We start from the raw sequence: 27,084 nt of genomic DNA, 5'->3' as shown, positions 1-27,084 counted from the left end.
TATTTTTCATTACACTCATCTGTGCCATGTTGTATGCCCCTAGAAGAATGTAAGCTCCTAGAGGACAGGGGCTTTTTCATTTTTGTCTTCATATCATTCTCAGTGCCTTGTGCAACACCTGGAGCATAGCAGGCGCTTGATAAGTATTTGTTGATTTGAGAAGAATCAGTGAGGTAGGCCTTTTCTGCTGGGCCCAACAGGGTAGAATGACGAGCAATGGGAAGAAGGTTTAAATTTCACTGGCAAAACAATTCTTGATATATTCCCCTTCATGGGAGGTGCTCAGGCATCTAGAGCACCACTGGTCCATTAAGTAGCCGAAAGGATTCTGGTGTGGGTTTGGTTTGGACAAGATGGTTGCCGAGGTCAGTCAATCAAATGATGCACACGTATGTGCGTATGTATATATCTCCTACTGTGGGCCAGGTGCTAGGGACACAAGTAGAAAGAATGAAAGAACCCCTACTCGCAAGGCATTCACATGCTAATGGTAAAGATGACAAATTCTCATAAAAACATGTTGAACAAATGTAAAGTTAGGAAGCACAAGGTTGCCTGGGAACGAAGGTAGTAGCAGTTGGGGGAATCACTAAATCATAAAGGAAGAATTGTGTCCCACTCTTTGGGACCCTATTTGGCCTTTCCTTCTCATTTTACAGATGAGGAAACTAAGGCAAACAGGGCAAAGTGGCTTGCCCAGGGCCACGTGGCTAGTAAGCGTCTGAGTCTGGATTTGAACTCAGGTCTATCCTGAGTCTTTATGCACTAAGCCACCTAGCTGCCTAAAGGGAGAGAGGGAGACCCTATAAGGAGGGAGTGCATTCCAGGTTGGCTAGTGCAAGGGCACAGAGGTGGGAGAACTAACCTTGTGAGTGAGGAACAGAGAGGCCAGTGTGGTTGAATCCTTTTGTGTGTTTTGGTGACCCCGTCCCCAAGATCCCTTCCCACTGCACCTTATGACCTCGACCTCATGACCTCACCAAGGCTAGCTGGGGGAGGCTCCTGGGGGCTTCTCTTAGGGAAAACCTTCCCAGCAATGAGAGATGTCTAAAAGGAACCTCTCCCCACCTTGGGCTTTTCTTACTTTCTAGGCAAAGGAGCCTAGGCTTTTGAGCCAGAGCCCACTAGTCACTCACTGCTGGCCCAACCTGACCCTCCCCCCCAGGTGGGCCTGGATAATCCTCACTCTCTTGAACACTGGGAGGGTCTCTTTTTAGGGGTAGGGATAATTTGTCTTTGTCTCCCCAGCACAGAGCTGGCTGGCACCTGGTAGGTCTTAAGTAAGTGTGTGAATATACATGCATGCGTGCATACATCCATACATGTCCATTTTGAAGATTTCACTTGCCTGGACCTCACTTTCTTTGTCTGTAAAATCAAGGGGTTAGAATAGATAGGCCCTCTATCCAAGGTCTGAGGAAGCTCTGGGCTCCTTTGGGCAAAGTCCTTCCCCTGTCCGGGCCTCAGTTTCCTCACCTGTAAAACGAGGACGGTGCATTAGGTGATCTCTGCATTCCCACAGGTTCCTCCCCATTCCCATTTCTATTGCCGGGATGCGCTGAGATCGCATTTCAGAAGGAAAAGGAGACACTAAAATACGAAGCTCCCGCTCCACCCGCAGCGAGCAGGGTTCGAACCTGCGCGGGGAGACCCCATTGGATTTCAAGTCCAACGCCTTAACCACTCGGCCATCGCTGCTGCCGAGTACCGGGGCGGGCGGGGACACCTTAGAGCACTTACCAATGCGGACGCACGCCGCCGGTTGTGGGCGGGGCCCTCGAGTCTCCCGGGAGAGTGGCCAGGAAAGCAGGACGTATGCGCGGGGTGCCCCCCCCCGAGTAGGCTTCTGGGCGGGGCCCGGGGATCCCGGAGCACTGTCCCAGAGCGGGAGGGAGAGCGACCTGCTCTTTAGGCAGCTTGGATCTTTTTTTGTGACCCGCCCGAGCGCCGTGCGAAGACGGCCCGAGAGCTGTGAAACAACCAGTCTTCCCTTCTTTCTTTGGGATGCGTGCCCGCCCGCTCGAGAAATCCTGCGGCGTCTCCCGCAGGGAACCCCTGGGAGCTGGGCTGCTGTTTGAGGACCCCGAGGTCCCAGAAGTTGTGGGGTTCAAGGGAGACTGACCGGGAGAGGGAGAGAGAGGCCTCTCCAAAGGCACGCAGGAAGTGAGGCCAAATTCGAACCCACAACCCGTGATTGTGTAATCATCTCTTTCCAAGAGGAAATCCTCCCTCCCCTTCCTCTCCGAAACCGACTCTCCCTCTCCGCCTCCGCCTCCTCTTTTCTTTTTTTCTCCTCCTCCTCCCTCTTCTTTTCCCCCCTCTCCCCACCTTATTATTTTTTTTTTTTGGCCAGGCAATGGGGTTAAGTGTCACACAGCTAGTTAAGTTATGTGTCTGAGGCCAAATTTTAACTTGGGTCCTCCTGAATCCAGGGCCGGTACTCTACCCACTGCGCCACCTAGCTGCCCCTTCTCCCCACCTTTCTCTCCCCTCTCTCCAATCCTCTCTTCCCCCTCCACCATCTCCCCTCCCCCCATCTCTCCCCCTTTCCTCCCTCCTCCCCAGCTCCAAATGTAGTTCAAAGCACCCCGAAGTTCTGAGTTCTAGGGGCTGCAGCTGTAAAGAGTTGGGGCAGGTGGTGCAGGCTACCCATGATCAATTACACCCCCCCCCCTTCCTTGAGAAGGTGAGAGGTAGAGTTTTAGGCATCTGGGTGCTATAGACAAAGATGCAAAACAGACCCTGCCCTCAAGGGGCTTCCTTTCTATGGGAGATGTGGGCTGGGGTGCTGGAGCCCGTCTGAGAGCTGTTTGGGGGGAGCATTTTTACCTTGGAAATGAGCAAATGTTACAAATCAGGGGTTGGTTTATTGCTTTGCTGATTGTTTAGACTTAATGAGAGATGGAGAAATTGTTAACGATGTAGGTTAGAATTAAAAGTGTGTCCTGTGCGCCTTCTTTTAGCCGCCTGTTAAGTATTGACCCTGGACATAGAGCCTCCTCACCCCCTCCCCTCCCCTCCCTCCCTGGCCACCCCGGCTCAGAGGTAGCACCCCTTGTGTGACTGACTGGGGGGACAGAGACCGGTTGGAGGGAGCATGCGCTGGAATGAGGCCTCCTCTCTATTTTGAGAACAGATAGGAGAGTTTTAGACTTCTGCTAACAAAATTTATCACATCAAAAATTTAGGGGTGGAGCAACAGTAGAGGCCCATTAGCAGTCCATCCTACATATTTTACAGGTGATGGCATGGAGGCCCCGAGAAGTTGTGTAAATCCAGGTGGAGGGAGGATTCAAACCCTGTGCCTCTGACTCCTTCCTTATCTGGCTTTCTCTTCATCACACCACTAGTTTCAGGTTCCTTAATTTCTTTTCAGCTTTTCTTTCAGTTGCTAAGGGACCTGAATCTTTCCTCCCATGAAGTTTCCTCTGTATCATCAAATAAAGCAGTTTGATAGTAGCACTCTTGGTGCTAAAAGTGAGGCAAACTGGAAACACATTGAGATTAAGGTCAACGGTTGAGAGTAAATGGAAATTTGGGAAAAATATTCCTCATATTTGTTGCCAGTCCTTTGTTTTTTCAAAAATCTCTAGGGCAATTTTAACTGTCCTACATAGTACATGACATTTGGAAGAGAAAACGCCACTCAGTTTAATTCAATGTCGCCTTCTGTGAACGCGTGGTAGGTACTGGGCATACAAAGACAAGAATGAAACATTACCAGCCTTCAAGGCGATTGCATTCAACTGTTTCAGGCAGTTGGATGGGCATCTTAGTGGTTGAAGATCAAAATGGTAAGCATGAGCCTGATGTGACATCAGTGTGAGAAACACAAATGACATTTTTGTTGACTATGTTTTGGTGCTAGGACTTTAAATCTAATTAAGTATGTCAAGGGGAAGATAGGTTTTTTTTTCTTTTTTGGAAGATGAAAGGAAAGTTCAAGAGATCAAATTCAAGGATCACATTTGGGTAATTGTATTATATAGTTGATAATCCCAAGTTGCTTTCCCTGACAGAAAAGTCCATTTTTCCTCAACCCGGACATTCTGCCAGTGATGATAATGTGGCTGTGACTCTTGGAATGCCAAGATCTCCCAACAGTCACATGTGCAGATAACCTGCAGGGTGATGGAGAGACTCATGGGGAGTATAGATGGGTTGTAGCACATTACCGAAGTTTACTTGTGTGCTTGGAAGAAGTGGCATTAGGTATTGTCAAAGACATGGACGAACAGAAATAGAGGTGGACAGTCATTTGTCAAGAGCAAGGGGTAGTAGGTAGACACCCTGAGCATTGCCTTGGTGCCTTGGAAATGTTAACAGTCCTATGGGAAGACATCTAGTGTGTTGGATAAATTGTCAGATGAATAGAAAGGCACTTGACTGAGAAAGCTTGCCTGGGTTGTGATGATTATAGCATTTTAAGGTGAGGAAAATGCTTTACATAATCTAACAGGGGAGCTGGAGCTGGACGTGTGCTGATGGGTATGCTCTCTGCTTTGCTGAGATAATGTGGTTGGCTTCTTCCTGAGGGGAAATTGAGCCAAGAAGAGTCACCCACTTTTGGTCTGTAAGGATTGAGGAGACGTGCCTTCCAGTCTCCTTTGGGATATCCTCTTTGTTGGGACTTAGTCAATGACAATGTTTCTTTGGTCTTCCAGTGAAGTTGGGGTGGGAATTTCTCCCCCTCCTCCCTCCATTCCCCAGGAACAAGGGTGACTTACATGCCGACAGCAGCAAGGACGTATCCTTATCTACATGAGCCTGAGACTGTACTCGACTCCCGGGATACTCTTCTGTTTTGTATTTCTTTCCTTGAACTCAGGTCACTGAATAACAATCCTGAGAAAAAAGATTTCCAATTCTCTATTTCCAATCCTATTGGTGACCTTAGGAGTTGAAGAGGTTGGAAGTACGTGAGTAGGAAGCTGGTTGCTTAGGAGGAAGTGATTTTGGCAACAATTTCTTGGAGATTGATTACTGTCTGCTCGAGGATTCTACAGCTAAGACTGAGAAATCCAAATCATCAGTTCCTCAGACAGTAGTGCCTGAGGGAACATATCTGCTGACTGGGCCCACAAAATTGTCTTTACCTCCCAAGAGAATATTATTAGCCATGTGACCCTGGGTAAGCCACTTCATTCTGTTTGCCTCAGTTTCCTCATCTGGAAAATAAGCTGGAGAAGGAAATGGCAAACCACTGCAATATTTCTGCCAAGAAAACCCCAAATGGGATAGTTTGGTCAGACATGACTGAATCTGTGCAAGGGGAAAGAACATTCATTTTGTTGAGAGTAGGGGTACAACAAAGTGTCAGAGTATCAAGTTTATCCTAACTTGAAATATTTCTGCCTTTGGAAAAATTCCCCCATATTATTTTTGACTTTGATTCAGAGCAGTGATTTTAAATGATCATCATTGCTTGGGAACAGAGAATGAGACTGAAAGATGGGGAACATTTTTTTGACTCCCAGGCTTGGGTTTATCATATGCGTGAAATTTCCCTTCTGCTATTTCAGTGTCATTGCTTTTTGTAAGGAGTAACACATTTCCATCCACCTTCACCTTGTTCTCAGTGTCCAAATGTGCTTGGAGAGAAGTTGGAATTTAATTTGCTCTCTTTGACTAGTTGTCTCTTGATTGTCTTTTTCCTTCTTTAACTGCAGCTGAGGGATGCAGTCTCTTGCCTGAGACCTATCATTTTAAGAGTGGTTTTTAAAAAAAACGCTTGTTTAAAAGCTGAGCTGTACAAGGGATTGATTACTTTTCTTTTCTTTTTCTTGTATAGGCAATGGAGTTAAGTGACTTGCCCAAGGTCACACAGCTAGTAAGTGTTAAGTGTCTGAGGTCATATTTGAACTCTGGTCCTCCTGATTCCAGGGCCGGTGCACTTTCCACTGTGCCACCTAGCTACCCCCCAATTGACTACTTTTCGAATAGGTCAATCAAAATCCCTCAAATTGTTCTGAGATGATTATTTGGAGGGGGAAAGCAAATCTGTCCAGGAAGGAAGAAAATCTTACCAAGTTAATATGCATATGGTGAGATACGTTGTCATTGCAAATCTTCTGCTACATCTCAAGAGTGTAATGCTTGGATGTGAAATGGTTTAATTTTCAGTTTGAATTAGACTAGTCTTTAAAAAATGGTATCTTGACTTATTTCTTGCTGGTCTTATTTCTTAAAATGCACGAAAAGGTTGGAATGATAATTGAACTCTGAATGTCTTTCCATGTGAGCTATTTCAAATTTAACTTTAGAAAAATAAGAGAATGTTGTAATTTTATGAGGCAGACCTTAGTGTTGCCATCTACTATGGTGGCAATTCAGGAGCAACACGAATGAAGTGTAGAAACCCACTTGCTTTGGAGCCAGAGAAATTGGATCTGAGTCACAGCTCCTCTGCCCATAAGTAGGTAACTTTACATTTATGAGCCTCGGTCTCCTCACTGGCCAAACAAAGGCCCTAGGTTAGACCCAGTCTAATTCAGCAAACGTTTGTTAAGTGCTTGCTGTTTGCCAGGTGCTGCCCCAGGAGGTGGGGCTCCTCTCCTGGTTCTGTTCCTGACCCTCTGGACTTTACCTACGTCTCAGCAGCCTTACTACTCTGGAAGATGCCTTTTCGTCCTTCTCTGATTGGTGATTTGTTCCCAGAATCTCCATTTGGGGAAATGCCCAAGCAGCCATGCTCACTCCTCTTAGCTTCTGACTTTCCAGACTTCTCAATGCCTGGGTAGATCCCTCACCTCCCCCAGCCTCCCCCTGCTTTTCAGCTCTCTTTTGCTGTTGTCTTTCCCCATTAGAATGGAAGCTCCTTGAGGGACAGGGACTGTCTTTCTTTCTTTCTTTCTTTCTTTCTTTCTTTCTTTCTTTCTTTCTTTCTTTCTTTCTTTCTTTCTTTCTTTCTCTCTTTCTCTCTTTCTTTCTCTCTCCCTCCCTCCCTCCCTCCCTCCTCCTCCCTCCTTCCTTCCTTCCTTCCTTCCTTCCTTCCTTCCTTCCTTCCTTTTCTTTCTTTCTCTTATAAATTTTCTATACCTTGTTATGATCACTGTGCCTGGAACAGACTAGGTGCTTAATAAATGCAATCTCTCTCTGTCTTACTCTTCTTTTTCTCCATCTTTATCTATCTCTATTATTTCTAACTCAACCTTTCTTCTCCTGAAGATAACACACAGGTAATAAGCCATCATTTCAGGAGTTGGAGAGCTCTTCAGGTGGGAAAGGGAGGAGGAATCAGGAAGGGCTCCCTGTGAGAGATGGCACCTGAGATATGGGTTGAAAGAGGTTAGGGATTCTAAGAGGCAGAGGAGGGAAGGAGTTCATTGTAGGGGAGGAGAGGGGGAGGGGACAAACTGTGTTTGGGGGTAGGAGCTGTGATGACGTGAATAAAGAATAATAGGTCAGTTTGATTAGTACAGAAGACAGATGAAGAGGATGGGGAATAAGCCTTGAAAGGTAACTTGGAGCCAGATGGTGGAGATGACCAGATTTCTTTCCGTCTCCAGTCATCCATGAGACTTTGATTGGAATTTTATTATCATTCAAAATGGAAGTACAACTGCTGGCGGCATTGTTTTCTGTGCTGATCTTCTCTCGTTAAAGGGAACACCAGGGTGGTTGGGCTATGGCTGTAAGCTTCCAGGATGACTTCATCAAAGAGAATTACCTCATTGGTTGGCACTGCTCTTATTCCCAACATCCAAAGCAGAATTCTGGGCTCTGTGGCCTCTTGCCTGAGTCAAATGGGGCTTGTTCAATGGTTCAGTAAGAGTGGTTGGGAGGTTTTCTTCAGCTGTTGGCTTGTACCCCATCATGGACATAGAAAGGTAGTGCTAGAAGGGATCTTTGAGGGCCTCTGTACCTTTTTCGGATGAGGGAACTCAGTGTCACTGAGGTTAGTAGCAGAGCCAGGCCTCCTGACTTGAGTCTATTTCTCTGTGCACTAATATGTGGTACTTACAATCTATCTGGAGAGACACTTTGATACATCTGTGGATGCAGGGTCTGTCTTCTCGATGTGCTTATTCCCTTCCCTGATGCAGATCACAGGACATCATGCTTTCTGTCCCATATAATTCTTCTCTGTGGCCTACCTAATCGTCCCCAGAGGAGGCCTTCTTCTGGGTCTTTTAACCCTCCAGTGTAACCCTCAGACCATAACATCTTACAGGACCCTGTATCTCTCAGTAGACTCTGTGTTATCTGGGGAGTACACCCCCCAGAAGTCCGTGCTGAGCTTTGCTGCATTATGATGTCACCCAATGTATACTCTTCTAATAAACAATTTAAAAAAGAGGATGTGAATCTTGCAGGGGTGAGGAGACACAGGTGTGGCTGCAGCTAGGGGGACAGATGGGAGAGATGTGGGGGCAGTGGGGATAGACAGGGTGAGAAGCGTCCTCTGACTTGGGAGAGAAGCCCAGTGACCTCTGGCCTGGCCAGGCATCCTCAGCATCCCAGCACTCCCTAGCCTGCTCCTGAGAGCTGTGTATGCTAAGCTCATGTCCTGCTGTGTGTGAGTGAGTGGAGGCAACCTCTCCTGCTGTACTGGGCAGACAGAGGGCTACCTGGGAGCCAGAGCTAGAACTTCTTGGAAATCCTTGGGTGGGGGAGAGGGTGGCGGTCCTCTGAGAATGGGCACTGAGAGCCTTTTCATACTTTATCCAGTTCCATGTTATTCCTTTGTCACTCTGTTTTACTTAAGGGTCTTTGCTTTCAATTCATGTGTCATCTTGTTTGGTCTGATATGGAAAGACACTGATGGGGAGCAGCTCAAGATTCTTGAAAGGGCCTCCCCCACAAATGTGACTCAGTCCATGGTTCTCTTGTTATTAGTGCGATGGATAGAACACTGGGCCTAGAGTCAAGAAGACCTGAGTTCAAATCTGGCATCAGAAACTTACTAGCTGTGTGACCCTGGGCAGGTTACATAGCCTCTGTCTGCCTCAGCTTCCTCGATGTAAAATGAAGATAATAATAGCCTCTACCTCACAGGGTTGTTATGAGGATCAGACGAGATAATTCGTAAAGTTTTTAGCACAGTGCCTGGCACACAGTAGGTACTTAATAAGTGCTTCTTCTCTTCCTTCTCCCTCTTTATTCAGTCTGAGGCCACCTGATTGTCCGTGATACCTGTCCAAGATTTATGTATAGATGAACTTAATGACATTGCCATCAAACTCTGTGGCTGAAAACATTTGTTATGCGTTTTTCCCCTTTCTTATGTAGATGGATAGGTCAGTCTCTTTTGAATGGCCATGGACTTTCCATGGTACCATGGGCCTGAGGGCCACAGGCTCTTGTACACATTAGCTTGCCTTAAAACAGTGAACTGGCTGACTCTGGGAGTTTTCTTCCAATACTACTAATTGATAGTGTGTGTTTTTTTTGAAAGGATGATTGGTGCAATGGGAATTTCATGGAAGGACCTTCATTAATCAAAATGAGTTTGATTCAGCCCGTATATTTTAATTCCCAACCAAACCTTGCCAACGTACATTGCTTGACAGAAACTTTCCCAGAGATTGTTTTCCCATGTTATTTTGTTAATACTAAGAAATCAACACGCATTAATAACGAGAGTGGTGGCCTGCATCTGAGGTCTGTGGTACTAGGGAGGCCAAGGCTGGTAGATCCTGTGAGCGTGGCAGTTCTGAAATGGAGTAGGACAGAGGCCAACCAAATGTCTGCATTAAGTCTGGCCCCAAAGTGGTAAGCCCTGAGGCCAGAGGGAGGCACCAGGCTGCCTAAGGAGGTCGGAAAGTGAGCAGGTCAGGGCATCGGCACTGGTGAGCAGTGGGGTCAGGCTGGCCGAGGTCAGGGCATCGGCACTGGTGAGCAGTGGGGTCAGGCTGGCCCAGGTCAGGGCATCGGCACTGGTGAGCAGTGGGGTCAGACTGGCCCAGGTCAGGGCATTGGCACTGGTGAGCAGTGGGGTCAGACTGGCCGAGGTCAGGGCATCGGCACTGGTGAGCAGTGGGGTCAGGCTGGCCGAGGTCAGAGCATCGGCACTGGTGAGCAGTGGGGTCAGGCTGGCCGAGGTCAGGGCATCGGCACTGGTGAGCAGTGGGGTCAGGCTGGCCCAGGTCAGGGCATCGGCACTGGTGAGCAGTGGGGTCAGGCTGGCCCAGGTCAGAGCATCGGCACTGGTGAGCAGTGGGGTCAGGCTGGCCGAGGTCAGGCATCGGCACTGGTGAGCAGTGGGGTCAGGCTGGCCCAGGTCAGAGCATCGGCACTGGTGAGCAGTGGGGTCAGGCTGGCCCAGGTCAGAGCATCGGCACTGGTGAGCAGTGGGGTCAGGCTGGCCAAGGTCAGAGCATCGGCACTGGTGAGCAGTGGGGTCAGACTGGCCAAGGTCAGGGCATCGGCACTGGTGAGCAGTGGGGTCAGGCTGGCCAGGTCAGGGCATCGGCACTGGTGAGCAGTGGGGTCAGGCTGGCCCAGGTCAGAGCATCGGCACTGGTGAGCAGTGGGGTCAGGCTGGCCCAGGTCAGAGCATCGGCACTGGTGAGCAGTGGGGTCAGACTGGCCAAGGTCAGGCATCGGCACTGGTGAGCAGTGGGGTCAGGCTGGCCCAGGTCAGAGCATCGGCACTGGTGAGCAGTGGGGTCAGGCTGGCCCAGGTCAGGGCATCGGCACTGGTGAGCAGTGGGTCAGCTGGCCCAGGTCAGGGCATCGGCACTGGTGAGCAGTGGGGTCAGGCTGGCCGAGTCAGGGCATCGGCACTGGTGAGCAGTGGGGTCAGGCTGGCCCAGGTCAGGGCATCGGCACTGGTGAGCAGTGGGGTCAGGCTGGCCGAGGTCAGGGCATCGGCACTGGTGAGCAGTGGGGTCAGGCTGGCCCAGGTCAGGGCATCGGCACTGGTGAGCAGTGGGGTCAGGCTGGCCGAGGTCAGGGCATCGGCACTGGTGAGCAGTGGGGTCAGGCCTCTTGGTGGCTGCTGTACTTCCAGCAGGGAAGAGGTAGAGTCTCAGAAACAAACAGAAATCAAGCATTTATTATGTGCCTGTGGTGTGTCTGGACTGGGCTAGGTGCAGGGGATACAGAGGCAGAAGTGGAGTAGTCCCTGCCCTCAAGGACCTTCCATTCTCTTGGAGGAGTGTGACATGTGCATAAATCAATAGGTACGAAGCAGTTCTGAAGGGGAAGGCAGGAGAGACAGAGGGAATTGGACTCATTTGCCTTGAAGGTCCCTTTCAGCTGTACATCTCTGGTGCTCCAGACAGATGTGTTAAGTAGAAGCCAGGCATTGGCTGCTTGTGAATGGATGTCCCAAATGTCAGACTCCTGGGGGACTTGGTAATTATGATAAGAGCTAGCATTTACATTTTCTCTCGAGGTTGGCAAAGCAGTTTACATATGTTATCTCATTTGATCCTCATGTAACCCTTTGATGTAGGTGCCATTATTATTCCCGTTTTACAGATAAGAACCTGTGGGAGATTGTTACTTGCTCAAGGTCACACAGTCAATATGAGTTTGAGACAAGATTTGAACTCAAGTCTTCCTGACTCCAAAGCCAACACTCTATCCACTGAGCCACTGGCTACTTGGGTGTGAAAAGGAGAAACTGCATAGAAAGAGGGCATCTAAGGCCAGCTACGCTGGTAAATGTTTAACCATCATTGTCTGAAAAAAATTGTGTGTGCTTACCGGTTGTGTGACTCTGGGCAAGTCCCTTAACCCCGATTGCCTTGACAAAAAAAAATGTGTGTTCAGGACACACTTTTAATTTTAATCTGCATTATTAGCATTCTCTCCATCACTTTTTTAAATCTCTAAAGAATCGACAACAAAAAAAATTAAGGCTTGATTTATAACGTTTGCTAACTTCTGACACACTGCAGATTTAACAATCAGCTCTCTTTCAGCCTGTTGAAGCTGGCTCCAACACACCCCTGGAGACAAATGAGAAAAGCAGGGCTACCAGACCTTGGGCGGAGCTGAGATGGGAGTCGAGGGCCAGGCCCCCCTTTGGAATGTGGGACTCCTGTGTTTAAGGGTGTCATTTAAGGGTGCCCATGGCTTTTCTTTTTTTAAGACCATTCCCCTTTCCAGATAGTTTTCCTGGCTCTATTTTTTTCCTTCCCAAATTATTGCCACTTGGAGGTAGCTGTGGTGCTGAGGAAGGACAGCTAGGTGGTACAGTTGACAGAGTGGCCAGGTTTGGAGTCAGGGAGACCTGAGTTCAAATCCAGTCTCAGACACTTGCTAGCGATGTGACCCTGGGCAAGTCACTTATCCCGGTGTGCCTTAGTTTCCTCATCTTTAAAACGAGCTGGAGAAAGAAATAGCAAACCATTCTGGTATCTTTGCCAAGAAAACCCCAAATGGGGTCACGGAGAGTCCTACAGAACTGAGCAACGACAACAATGACACTGTGCTATGGTGGAAAGACATCTGGATTTGGAATTGGAGGGCCTGACTTCAAATGCCAGCTCTCCTCCTTATCACCTCTTAGACCTTTGACCAAGTCGCCATCTCTGGCCTCATTTCTCTCACTGTTTATCTCATGCTGTGACATATTCCCAAACCCTCAAGCCTCAAGTCTATCAGAAGGCCTCACAAGAGTCAGACCTACTGGACCTTTTTCTAAACAGAAGCTTCCTGGCCTCCTTGTTGTGGACACTTGTACTTACACTAGGTACGGGCATCAGTAGAGTTTCAAACTCTGTAAATGGCCTCTTAGCTTGGATGCCATGAGTAGCAGAAAGTTTTCTAAGTAACGAGGAAGATTGGAAATCCAAAATGGTTGTAAAAAATATCAGCTTCTGAGGCTTTCCTGGGTTTTGGCATAAGGAATGCAGATAGTCTAGTGAGATCTTAACTTGGGTGAATAAGTGCCTGAAGACTTGTAGAACTCTTACTTGAATGACTCTGTGATTACTCAGCACACAAGCTTTTCTGGTTTTGTTTGATTTTAGAAATTCAAGGCCTCCAGTCTTTGGGAGCTTGTCATAACCATCAATGCTGTAAGAATCTCCGAACACTATCACACAGTAACTGCCCCTCTCTCTCCAGTGAGCAGTCTAACTCTCTGGAAGGACGTCTGCCAAGGTAGTGTGTGAATCTGACTTAACCGAAAGCAAGCTTTTGACTTGAAGGTCTTCCTATAGTTCTTGCTATCCCAGGTGCCCCCAAAGCTTTACCTTTCTCTGGAGATCAGCAGGTAGGTAAGCCCACTGCTGTGAGACTGTTCTCGAAACAAGGAAAACTGTGTGGTGTTGGGCTAGACTACTGCTACCCGAAAGACTGTTTCCCCCTGCAGAGAGTAAATGATATGTTTGTTGGCCCTGGGAAATAATCAACTGAAATGCCTAGATAGGTCTGTGCCGGTGACTTGCCTTAAGGTCTTGTGAGTAGGAAAGCAAACTTTTTCCTCTTAAAATATTTCCTTCTTGTAAAGTGTCAGTTTGGAATGTTAAAAGAACTCAAAGAGTGTGGAGTGGTGGAAGGCATCAAAGACCCTGGGTTTGAATCCTGGCTTCACTACTCGCTCACTTCCTATGTGACCTTTTTGGGTCTCAGTTTCCTTATAAATGAAAGGTTTGGACTAGGTCAGGGATTCTTAACTTGTGTGTGTGTGTGTGTGTGTGTGTGTGTCTTAGAGTATTTTGGCAGTCTCGTGAAGCCCCTGCATTCCTTCTCAGAATATATTTTTAAATGCATAAAAAAATTACAAAGAAAAACAATTATGTTAAAATACAGTTATCAAAATATTAAAAAAAACCCTCAAATTCATAGACCCCCTAAAAAGTATCCATGGTTACCTTGATTCTCTATTGATCCCAAGTTAGGAAACCCTGTTGTAAGTCTCTTAACATTACGTGGAAACCAGTGCAGTGCCCGAGCTATACCTTGGTTATTCCTCATCATTGCCATGGGACTGGCCCACCCATCTCTCTTTTGGGTCAAACATCTCTTGTTCTAGTAATGCATCTTTTTATCCCTTCCTCTATTACTTTGTGAGTAAAATTCTGTATTAGTAATATACTGTTGACAATTCACACTTACTGGGATCTCTCTACTGCCCTCTGGCGGATGCACAATTTTGATTCTTTGGAGATTGGGACATTGCATGGTTTGCAGCCGTGTGGTATTGCTAGGAGATTGTAGGTGCTAAGAAGGTAGGATTTTATTTCAGGGAGAAGCTTCTAGTCACTGAAAATGCTTAACAGTTTCCCAAACACAATTCATCCCACTCTCTTCCTGGCTCATTTCACTGTCTGGCTGCCGTGTCTATCCAGTATACGTGCCCCGATGGACCACTGCAGGGCTTGTTGATAACTGCATAGTTATCACAGTCTGGACAGTAGACCTGCTTCATCCACTTGGATTTCCATTGGGGGCAGTTGGGTCAAACTCCAGTGAATGATCATAGTTGTCAGAGAGGAGTCTTTTCAGTGTTCTAGGGCTGGATGCAAATTACAGGAAGATATTCACAAACAGGGGCGTCTGGTGGGCTGCACTGGCTACTCTTTCTTCCATTTGGACTTTGCACGGGACACCCCTGATGACAGCAGCAGAGGCCTTTGACAGACACGTGCTTCTATGTTTTATGCGTCTCTTGACATGAGCAAATCAGGAGACTCATCAAACCAAATGATTTCTGTTGTATCTATTGAGGGGTCTTGTCAGATCATAACGTATGTGTGAGGAGCCACCTTCTTGGATGGGAGCCATTTTGCTCTGTTAAAAAATTAAAAAAATAACCAATAATAACCAGTATAATGGGAACTTGTGTTATCTATGCCTTTTGGTCAGTGTGTGACTGTGAAGATGCGGTTGCCCATTGATAATCATTTGCCAGCATGAACCTCCTGTGATTCAGGAGTTCCCTCTGATGATATAGATTGTACTGTACTCATATCTGTCATTTTGTGAGACCCTTGTCCATCTGTGTCATCCCCTGTTTGCCAACAGGCCGGAGGCCTTCCTCCCATTCTCTTGACCTCGCTGTGCCAGATGAGAACGCTGGGCAGCTACCTGTTCTGCACACTTCCAATGAGAACAGCCCAGTTCTCTTTCTGGCATATAATTTTTTGATGCTAAATAAAATAAAAGTAATAATCATAACTGCCATTTATTTCACACTTTAAGGTTTTCAAAGTTCTTTAGGTCAATGATCTCATATGTAGTTTGTTCTTCTCAGGGAAGACAATTAGAAGAGGCTATTGATGTGGGCCTTCCGGCAACCTATTAAAATTTCCCGCTTGCTCCGGAAACTAGGAATGCATGGGGTGCACTTGAGCAGAAATTATAGCCTTCAGAAAACAAATCAGGGATTTAACTTTCCCTTTATTGTTTTTATTTTGGGATATTCAGACATTTATTTAGACAAAGGCTTGAAAGATACAGGCAAGATGGGTCGGGCAATCTCTTTCCGCCCCATCTTGTATGGTTCATTTAACAAATAAGTTAATAGATCTGTAAATGCTCCTGCCACTTTGAAGCAGTCTGTAAGTGCTACCATTTGCCACGCAGGGTGGGCAGGAGGCTTATTGTTATGCTTTGCTTGGGGCTCTTCTCCCAAACAGGCCCTAAATGGGGTGGAATTTCCTAGGGTCACCTTTCAGTTAGCTTTAGAGAAGCTGACCAGAGAAGAGTCAAAAGCAGGCTGGTGATTTCTGCAGTAGCCTGGCAGCAAAGGTATAATATGAAGAAACCGAATTATTGGGAGCCACGAGCAAAACAGAATCTTTTGGTCTGGCTTGGCTGCAATGCCAAGGAAGGGGCAGGTGGCAGAAGGAAGGAAGCACTTTTATGTTTTTTGTTGGGAGAGAAAGAGAGAGAGAAGAGGTCACCAGAGCCTTTTCCATCAAAGTATCTCTTAAGGTTTGTAACCTTCATTTGTCACTCCTAGGTGGAGAAATGTATGCAGCACTGGGCTTGGAATCAGGAAGACTCCTCTTCCTGGATTCAAATCCAGCCTCAGACACTCACTAGCTGTGTGACCTTGGGCAAGTCACTTCACCCTGTTTGTCTCAGTTTCCTCATCTGTCAAATGAGCTGAGAAGGAAATGGCAAACCACGCCCGCATCTTTGCCAAGAAGACCCTAAACGGGGTCACAAAGAGTGGGACGTGGCTGAGATGATTCAACACCAACAACAGATGTCCCACTCTCACCCTTCATCGGCTTCTCTATCAGGGAGCACACAATGGTAATAGGCAGAGTTGGGATTTAGAAATAACCCAGGTCTTCTGGCTCCTAAATCCAGGGACTTCAACAGTAGAGTGATGGGCTTTGAGTTCAAATTCCCCCTTTATCATTTATTTATTGTGTGAACATGGGACAAGTCATTTATCCTTTCTTAGTCTTAGTTTTCTCATCTGTAAAATAGGCATTGAGCTAGCCTACATTTAGGAAGACCTCAATTTAAGTTTCCCTTTGCCGCATACTGACTGTGTGACCCTGGGGAAAGTCATTTCCCCTCTTCAAGTTACAAAGGAAGTATTGATTTAAAGGCAGCTGGTGGTAAAAAGGACAGAGTGCTGGGCCTGGAGTCAGGAAGACCCTGGGTTCACATTTGGCCTCAGATGCTTACTAGCTGTGTGACCCTGGGCAAGTCACTTAACTCTCTGCCTCAGTTCCTCATCTGTAAAATGGTGAAAATAACAGCACCTTCCCCTCAGAATTCCCATGAGGATCAAATGAGATAATGTTTGTAAAGCACTTGGCCTTTTTCACTTCCTCTTCTGTTCCCCTCCTCCTCCTTGATCTACACTGGGAGAAGCCCCTTCATTGGAAGCTTCCTCCACCAATGAAAACAAAGATCTACATCAAGAGAAAAAAAAAAGGGCAGAGTTAAGCTCACATGGATGTACCATGTAAGGTTTGCAAAGCATCTTGTGAACATTAATTTGATTTGATCCTCACAACCATGTGAAGGAGGGTGTATTTTTACCCTTACTTTACAGATGAGGAGATGAAGGTTCAGAGTGGTCCCATGATTTGATTATGGCCATTTAGTTCATAAGTGGTAGAAGAGGATATCCAAACCTAGGTTTTCCTGATTTCTAGTCTAGCCTCTTTTATTAACGTTACCTGTGCCACGTGGCTAATACTCTAGCCCTACTTTACTAGGGCCAGGCCCAGGGTTCTCCTGTTCCCAAAAGAGTTGGGTGAAGTCTCTCTTCTCTGCCATTAGCTCAAGCCCCCTGCCCCCCAATTTTGTTCCTTTCTCCTCAACCCACTGCAGTGATCAGCATAGATTCCATTTAACCATTTAAGGTCAGATTTGCTTTTACAAAGGAATATTTACTTCAAAGGCACAGAAGGAACAAACACAAATATTTTCCCCAACACTTAGGGGATGTCCTCCCTCCTCCCTCGCCTTTCACCCCCTTTAACTCAGGCTTTAGGGGGGCTCACAGCTTAACCTAGTTCCTAAATAGCTTTAGTCCCACTAAGTTCAACTTCAAAGTACACCCCCTCCACCAGTGTCCTGGGATCCTCGCTCCTGTAGGGCTGGCTGCAACATTTAGCCTGGAATCATGGGCTGTAAGGTCCCTATGGATTCAGTCCCTATGGATTGAGGATTCCCTTCTTCCCTTCTTGTACCTAGAACTGCGAAGGTCCAAGGAAACTGAACCAAATCCCAAGTCTGTTTCTCAGGGGCCACGCAGCCTAAGGGTGATGGTGGCAGCCCTTAGGCCCTCATCATATGGAGTCACTTGTCCTAAGTGAGCAAGTCTTTAGTCCATAGAAGCAAATATTAGAAAGAGAATGCATTTAATCAGGTAGATTTAATGACATGATTTGTTCAGACTAAGTATTGAGTGGCCAAAAGGCTGCTCCCCACCATGTCATAGGCCAACACAGAATATCCATGCGTGCCTCAGTTCTTCTGTCTTTCAGGAATAGGTCCCAAGCATTTCCCATGTGGGCGATGCCATTTTAGGTGATGCCATTTTGGGCATGTACCAAACTCCCTCTCTCTCCTTCTCTTCCCCATTATGTCTGTAATACCTATTTCATAGGCTGTGGCAAAGTTCAAATTAAATGGTATATGTAAAACACTTTGAAAATTTTAAAGCACTATGTAAATGTTGGCTCTTATGCTTGAAATCACACTGTCTTATTCACGAAGGAGAGAGAGAGAGAGAGACAGAGAGAGGCAGACAGTTCTCCATACTCATCATACACTGGAGGGAGCCAAGAATGACTAGTCAGAGAAACAAAACCCCAAAAGAAACCTTTCCCAAAGTCATTTCAGAAAGGGTCAGAACAGACCTTGAGACCTATGGGAAACTGGAAAGAAAACTGCCTATAAGTGGCATAAAACTGGAAGCAAAGTGGACGCCCCGTGATTGGGGAATGGTGAAACCAATGACTACTTAGAAGTTTGAGAAGCATAGGAAGACTCGTACGACCTGATGCAGAGGGACGTGAGCAGAACCTGGACAATGATATACACAACGACTTTAATACTATGAAGGAAAGAACAAAAATACCTCAAACTGAAAGCTGTATTGTCCAAACTTGCTTCCAAAGAAGAGGTGTGAAAATGCATGCTTCGTTCTTTGCAGAAGTGAAAGGTTGTAATGGTAAGAATAACATCGATATTGCTTTTACTGTGCACCAGGTGCTGTGCTAAGTGCTTTACAGTTATTACCTCACTTAATCCCCACAACCCAACAACCCTGGAAGGTAGGTGCTATTATCATCCCCATTTTGCAGGTGAGGAAACTGAGGCCAATAAAGGTTAAATGATTTAGCTGGTGACCCATAGGAAGTGAGTGTGTGAGACTAGGCCGGACTGCAGGGCCAGACGCCAGGCCCGGTGCTCTGTCCACTGGGCCGCCTGGCCGCCGTTGATGTGGAATCTTCGTTCACTCTCAGACTTGGCTGATGTAATGTTTAGCTCAGCTGTTCTGCTTCCCCTTCCCTCCTTTGTTACAAAGGGATGGCTTGCTGAGTAGGTGAGGTGGGAGGACTACTTGGAGATATAAAATGATATAAGAAGAAAAGATATCAATAAAAATTTATAACAATTATTTGGGTGGTGCAGCACAGCACCTTTTGAAACCCTGCCTGAGAAGTTACTTGTCCAAAGACAGCGTTTGATAGGGGTAAAGCCATGAGGAGCCGTAGACTTTAGTCCCCAACTTGTTCCTGACTTGCTCTGTGTCCAGGGGCAGGTGACTTCCCTCTCTGGGCCTCAGTTTCTTCCTCTTTGAAATGAGGGGTCTGGACTGATCATTCCCATATACATTACCTAATTTGGGCCTCACAATGACCTGGTGAAGGGGGCTATTATCAACTCTGTTTTAAAATGAAAACAAACTGATACTCAGAAATTAAATGATTTGCCCAGAGTCACCAAGCTAGTAGGTATCTGAAGCAGGATTTGAACTCAGGCCTTCCTTGACTCCAGGTTCACCTTGGCCACCTAGAGTTAGAAGATCCCTTCTAACTGTAAATCTTATGGACTATGACTTGAGAGATGGTCTGTGATTCTAATAGACTTTTGAAATCTGCGGCCATTCAGCCAGATGGGCCAGGGCTGCTCCTGAGAGCAGAAGAATGTGCCTTTCTGCTAACTGTTCCAATCATGTTTCTGAGTCCTTGGAAAGAAAGGTCAAAGATAGTCCTTGGAAACCAGCTGCCTCCGAAGTCCCAGAATTGCTGTCCTTTGCTTCCAACTAACGATCTTGCTCATTCTGTAAATGGGTCATTCTGATTCGTAAGTCGATTCCAAGAAGACAAAGCCTGTGAGAAGCTCATTCTCCCTGGGACCCTTGGGATCTGTGGGCTACAGGTAAGTTGGATTTGAGGTCTAGGTTTATCATCCCACGAAGGATGCAGGTAGACCGTTGTTTAAAGAATTGCAATAAAAGCTAACAAAGTAAATGTGGGGAAATCCCAGAAGGAGCTAGAACAAAAGTGTCCAGGAGTGGGGAACCTCCAGGGATTATAGACAGGATGGCACAGTCTGGTCCTCTGGGGTATGAGCTGAAAAACTCCTTCTTAAAAGGAACACCAACTTTAAAGTGGTTATTATTAATACAAATAATATGAAACAATATCACATTAAATATGCATCAAATAAACCATAAGTCATCATAATAAAATAATTATAAGTATTAATGGGATCGCCACAAAGGGGAGCCTGGGTAGAAGATGTCATCGAAGATATGTATACATGTATACATGAGAAGGGCTGGTTTGATCATGCCGCTCCTGTATTCTGTAAACTCCAAAGGCTCCATGTCTGTTCCAGGATCAGGTACAAAATGCTGTGGCATTCAAAGCCCTTCATGACCTCCATCCTGCCCTTACCTTTTCTGTCTTCTAACACAAAACTCCCCTCCTCCCCATGTCACTAGACACTGGCCTTTCCTGGCCCTCAAACAATAGACTCCATTTCCAACTCCAGGCATTTCACTGGCTGTTCCACATGCCTGGAATGCACTCTATCCTCATCTCTACCTCTTGGTTTTTCTGGTTTCCTTCAAGTCCCGCTTTCTATTAGTTAATAATAACCACTTTAAAGATGATGTTCTTTTAAAGAAGGAGTTTATCAGCTCATGCCCCAGAGGACCAGATTGTCCCATCCTGTCTATTAATCCCTGGAGGTTCCCTACTCCTGGCCACCTTTGGTTTAGCCCCTTCTGGCATGTTACGGTACTGCTTGCTGTATTTGAATGTACTTTTATGCCTAATATTGGTTATATTGCTCAAAATCATTTATTTTGGTCAGGATGGTGTAATATACTGGGTTCCAAAAACAACATAAGTAATTGTTACATTTTGTCTTAGTTTTAAAATGATCTCCAATTTTTAAAACAGTGAAATAATGTGCTTTTATGATGGATAAATATATAGCTAGTTTGAAGAGAAAGTCCACTGGAGCAGCAGAAATTAGTACAACCAAAGAAAGCAGAGACCACCAAAGTAGGGGAAATGCATAGACACAAAGACCCGATGGCCAAGTCAGGAACATGTGATATTCCATATTTGTCCCTGGGATTTACGACTACCTGAAAACTATAAGAAAATACCTTTTCTTGTTGGAAAAACCATCGTTTTTGCTTTGTACAACTTCTTTAGCTGAAGATAACAGTGAAAGCTAATTAAATTGAAATGACATCTGGAAAGTATATATGCACAATACATTGACAAGATGAATATTTTTCCGGAGAAAGTGAAATGCATTTAATAAGCAAAAAACATACTTTTAAAAAATCGTGTCTGACATCAAAAGGACAGCTTGAATTGCTTACAGAATTGCTAAGTGTAAAAAGGCTTGTTTTATGGGAGAAACTTGCACTACCTATAGCTATGAACTTGGTCAAAATGATGCTTGGTGTATCATATGCAAATTATTTTGAAATGGTTCCACTTGCAGATAACATAGTAGCTTTCTCTATATATCTGAAGACTTTCTTGATCAATTAACTGGAAAAAAGTCTTTTTATTTTGTATTTCATGCGGATGAAGCAACAGATGTAATTAAAGATGCTCATTTGATTAACTAGGTATATGTTGTTGAAATTGATGTTTGGGAAAATTTGTTGCTTTGCAAACGTATTGATGGTAATACCACGTCAAGATATATTTTCAAAAGAAATTGATGGATTTAAAAAATGAAAATGATATAATTTAGGAGAATTACATTGGACCTTTTTATTGGTAGAGCTCAGTCAATTTGAGGAAAAAATGTAGACTTGAAGCACTAGTTAAAAATGTGATGCTATTTCAATTTGCATGCTTCACAGTTAATCCCTTGTATTGGGAAGTATGAGTAAGGAGCAACATACAGTTTTTCAAGTTGTTTCAAGAGTAATCAGCTTTATTTAACACTCCGTTGAAAGACAGGTTCTTTTCAAAACTGTGTTGTGATAAGAGGGGAGACCATGGGGTTACTGTGAAACTTTCTTGTACCAATGAACTTGGAAGAGTGTTTGAGTTAAAAGGAGAAATTGCTGATGTAAAGATGCTGCAAATTCACTTAAAACCAAAAATGTTCTCCTGAAACTTGCACACTTTTTGGTTATTTCTGAAAAACAAAGTACTGTCAATCAATCAATGCAAGATAATAAAATTCATATTCTTATCAACAAAAAATAAGGTGATTGTATTTATGGAAAAAAAGTACGAACAATAAAGTTAGAAAGCAATATTTTTTGTTACGTTTTCAAATTTAAAATATACCTTCCACAAAAACAAGATAAAAGATCTGCTTAATAATCACTTGAATTCTCATTTTATTTTTAAAGACTCAGCTAGGATACTTCTAAATATGAATGGGCAAAGAAATAATTTGCCATGGCTAAATATGGTTCATTTGATCTTATTCCATGTTAACCAGAATGACTGACAGATTTACCTTGTGATAGTACATTAGTGGCTATCTAGGTGGAGTACTGGGCATGCAGGTGGTGTAATGGATACAGTGCTGGGCCTGAAGTCAGGAAGGAGCGTCTTCCTGAGTTCAAGTCTGGCCTCAGGTACTTAGCTTGCTGTGTGGATCTAAGCAAGTCATTTAACTCTGTTTAACCTTAGTTTCCTCATCTCGTAAAATGAGATAAAGAAGGACCAAGAAAATCTAAAATGGGGTCGCAAGAGTTGGGCACTACCAAAAAATGACTGAACAACAAAGTACATTAAAACATAGAAACAAGTGTTTGAACCTGAAAGTCTTATGTTTTGACTACAGTTAAATAAAGGGACATCTGGTTTATCAAAGTGATATAAATTTTACTATTGTTTATATTTGTATAAAGGGGGGTTTTCTGTTATAGATGTTTTTAAAACAAAATACCGTGAAAAAGAATTATGAATAGCCATATTAATGAAACCAAGTTTTCAGAAGCCATGTAAAAAAACCCCTCTTGTCCCATTAATAATATTACCACCATTATTACCAAAATATTTTATGTTACAAATGTGAACACTGTGAAGGATTATATCAATAATAATAGCTGTGCGTCACATTATTTTAAAGATTTTTTTGGTGTGTTTCATAACTGTTTTGTTTTTTACTAATACTATTGTAATAAATTCTGACTTCTAACAAAATATGAGCTTAGAAATTATTTACATGTATTTTATGCAAGCTGTAGAATCATAGGAAATTTATAAAAAGGCAGATGGCACTACATAAAAATTGGAAACCATTACTGCTAGGCATATAGATTAATGGATATACATGGGCAGTTTTCTACTCCCTTCTCTGACCTGTTTCCGTTTTACTTTAAATCCCTTTTGATTATATTTTTGACTGTAGGCAGATACATTCTTTGTAATATTATGAACTTGATGAATATCATCTGAGGAGTATTTCCACTTATAAATAACATCAAAAGAGGGCGTAAAACTATCACTCTTCAGTATGTACAATCTGGCCCTGTTCCCTTTAAAGGATATAATAATTTAATACATTGGTTCCAAAGCTGTCTAGTTTGTTTGTTTTCTTTTGAACCTCCTATTTTCTTCCATGCTTTAAAAATGCTTCATTGAAGCTCTTATCCTTATTTTCTTTTGTATCCCTGTCACTACACCCCCTTACCTTCTCATCCTCCCACCCCCACCATCCCTGTCCAACCCTTGTAATCAATAAGTATAGTAAAGCAAAACAAACCCACTCATTGGCCTTGTCTGGAAATGTATATTTCATTGTGTACCTCTAGACCATCACCTTTCTGGCAAGAGGTGGGAAATGTTTTCATCGCTGGCTTTCTGGAGTCTTGCTTGGTTATTGAATTGATCATAGTTCTAAAGTCTTTTGAATTTATTTTTTTCTTTAAGAAATTATATTAAAATTTCTCTGATTCTGTTCATTTCATTATCATTATCAAGAATTCCCTACATCAAAGAAATAAGTCCATCTTTCCCCCTGCCCCCAAACAAATCATCCCACCTTGGCTACACTGGATTTCATCGTCATTCACTTCCCAGATGAGAAACTCTGGTACTCCTGTTTGGCCAGAATAATCTCCTTTTAGTCCATTTCTCTCTGTGGCTCACCTCTCATGGATCCATTCTATGTTCTCAATGAGACCTCCTATCCCTTCACCCTGACTTCACTTCCCTTCTTCTCCACCACTAATTCAATCATTATCCTATTTAATTCTACACTGTCCTTGACCCTTACCCTTTGTTTCCTGGTCCTATACCGCTCATTTTTTGCCATACTCAGTGGTGGATTACTCCCACCCTCTGCCTCCTCTGCTCTTACTAAGATGCTGCTACCAGAGTTAAAAGAAGTTACATAGTGATCCTGCCTCAATTTCTTAAGCTGTAAAATGGGGATAAGAATGTCTATATCACCTTTCTCAAAGGGTTATTGTGAGGCACAAATGAGTTAGTATATGTAAATTGTTTTGGAAAACAAAATTTCAAAAATGTCAACAATCACTACTAATGACATTTGGGCAAAGCAATGTTATACTTCTTGACTTCAAGGGGAAAGAAGCTTTACTTCATTGGAATTACCTGCACGATTGCCTTTGTTGTCTATAGAATGTTTGAAGCTATGTTTCCAATCTCCTATTCCGCCCATGTGTATGCACCCACTTCTCTCCAATCATTCACAGCTTTCCATTAGATTTAATAAGAAAGTGATTTCTCCATTATTCATTACCACACATAGAAACTTTTGTAAGCCATGCAACTAAAAATAGCTGTTGGTAATATGTTGAATTCAGCAATATCTGTGCGAGTGGACATTTATTTTAGATTCTCTAGGCTGAAATAATGGTGGGCTTTTGTGCTGCTGTCAGCAAAGAGATGATGTTGGCACTTGCATAGAACTTAGGACATTCTTTTTCCCTTTGGCCTTGAAGAATGGAGATGCCCCATGAGGAACCAGTGAGCAGAGTCCAAAACTCCAGGAAAGCCCTGAACTGGTTGAAGTGCAGAACATGCAAGTCCGTTGATAAAGATAAATGCCAAAGCCTGGGAATGTTGTTTTATCTCCAAGTTGTAATTCCTTTGAATCATTCAGTAAACAGGACAAAAAAGAAGGAAAAAGAAAGTAAATCCTTCCATTATTCTGAAATAACTTGGCAGGAGGAGTTCCAGTGGGCTTAATAATTTCCCCTATCAGGCAATGATATGAAACATTGACGGTTTGGGAATGTCACAGACCTGGAAGTCACCAATTTATCAGCGGAATGGGGCCCAGAGCCTTAGAGCTGGTCTGTAAAACAGAGAAAAAATGAGATAATGTGGTTATCTTGGGGCTTATGAGACTGAGTATGGAAATATACCTACGAAATGAGTAGCACATGGGTAAAGGAAAGGTTTTTCAAAATAAATGGAGGATTAATCTGGGATTGTTAAAATTCTTTTCTGTCCTTCCTTTCTCTTTCTTTCTTTCTTTCTTTCTTTCTTTTTTCTTTCTTTCTCTTTCTTTCTTTTTCTTTCTTTCTTTCCTTCCTTCCTTCCTTCCTTCCTTCCTCCCTTCCTTCCTTCCTTCCTTCCTTCCTTCCTTCTTTCTCTTTCTTTCTTTCTTTCTTTCTTTCTTTCTTTCTTTTCTTTCTTTCTTTCTTCTTTCTTTCTTTCTTTCTTTCTTTCTTTCTTTCTTTCTTTCTTTCTTTCTTTCTTTCTTTCTTTCTTTCTTTCTTTCTTTCTTTCTTTCTCTCAATTGATTGAAGTTTTTTGTCTTATTATCACATTCATTTCCCAAACATATGCATCCCATTTCACCTATATAGCTAGTCAATCTTTCTAACAAAGTTGAAAAACAAGAGAGAAAACCAAACAGTGAGTGTTTATTTGATACTCCTATGTTCCCACATCATGCTAGGTACTAGGGATATAAAGACAAAACTTAGAGTTCTTGCCCTCAAGGAGCTTATGTTCTAAAAGGGAGGAGCAGCAAGAGACATTAAGTACCCATAGCAGTATATAGGGAGAATGACTACATCTTTTATCTCATTGGCATAGGGAACTCCCTGGTGAGGGAACTCTCTTTACCAATACAGGTTGGCATCTCCTCTGCATTTTACATGCTTAGAGAGTTGCTTAGACCACTGATAAGGTAAGTAATTTTCTCAGGGTCACACAGTCAGTCTGGGTCAGAGGCAAGGTTTGAACTCAGGACCTCCTGGATCTGGGGCTGGCTCTCTAGACATTATGCCACTCTTCTTCTCTTTGTAGCCAAAGGTATTGCTCATTCTGGCCGGGGACATGAGGAACTTCACCATCACACCCATGGAGGCTCTGATACCTATTTATCTCTTCCAAGCCAACATTAGGCCCTTGGGTATCTAAATGTGCCAGGTTCACACTCCACCTCTCCCCTGACCTAGAGAATTAAGTTGCTATGAAGAGGTATTATGTAAGCTTTGAGGCCACCTAGGGGGTCCCTAACAGCTCTTAGTTACTTTCACTTGTCCTGAGGGTGAGAATGCTTCTCCTCACACAGTCTATATGAGGTAGTTTCTTAGAATGGCAGTGGTAGAGAGTACTAGAGGCTGGGGGATTAGAACAGGCTTCACAAAGAAGGTGATGCCGGAGCAGGTGAGGAGGGCATGCATTTGAGGCATGGGGAATAGCCTGCAGAAAGGCCTGGAGGTGGGAGATGGAGAAACTCTCTTCCGAGGAAGAGTGAGAAGGCCAGTTTAGCTGCACCAGAGTGTACGTGAAAGAGAACATACATAATAAGACTGGGAAGGGTCATTAAAGCCAGGCTGTAAAGGGCTTTAAATGTCAAGTGAAGGAGTTTAGATTTGGTCATAGAGATAATAGAGTGAGTGAGGTTTATGGAATGAATGGAAAAGAATTTATTAAGTGCTTTCTAGGTGCCAAGCATCATGCTGGGGCCTAGGGATAGAAATAGAAAAGTGAGATTGTTCCTGTTCTCAGGTAGCTCACACTCTAATGGAGGATTGTGGGGCGTGGAGTGGAGAATATATATACAGGAGGCCTCCACTGCAGGACCACTGCAAGGCCTAGTGATATTTATGTAGGAATTTCAGGCAGTTGGTAAGAAAGGCCTAGTGATCTGCCATCTTACCAGGACCATAGCTGATGACTCCCTCCTCATTCAATCAGTATGAGTGGCTATTTCCTCAACCCATGACATGTGAGAAGGGGTTAGGGGGTCCCAGAGTCTCTCTGACCTGAGCCC

At 44.3% G+C, this 27,084-nt stretch overlaps 1 protein-coding gene and 1 non-coding gene across 4 annotated transcripts in view; one reads left to right on the top strand and one right to left on the bottom strand.

The window, feature by feature from the left end:
- DNAJC12 (DnaJ heat shock protein family (Hsp40) member C12) overlaps positions 1-27,084 on the top strand; it is a 131,464-nt gene that overhangs the window by 92,110 nt on the left and 12,270 nt on the right. The gene's annotated exons all lie outside the window — the stretch shown is intronic.
- On the bottom strand, positions 1,617-1,698 carry TRNAS-UGA (transfer RNA serine (anticodon UGA)). The gene has a single exon. It is a non-coding gene; the product is annotated as a tRNA-Ser (tRNA).

This window comes from Phascolarctos cinereus, unplaced genomic scaffold, assembly GCF_003287225.1.
Source record: "Phascolarctos cinereus isolate Bilbo 61053 unplaced genomic scaffold, phaCin_HiC Scaffold_3;HRSCAF=262, whole genome shotgun sequence".
NCBI classification, from domain to species: Eukaryota; Metazoa; Chordata; class Mammalia; order Diprotodontia; family Phascolarctidae; genus Phascolarctos; species Phascolarctos cinereus.
This window is presented reverse-complemented; position numbering and strand designations above follow the sequence as displayed.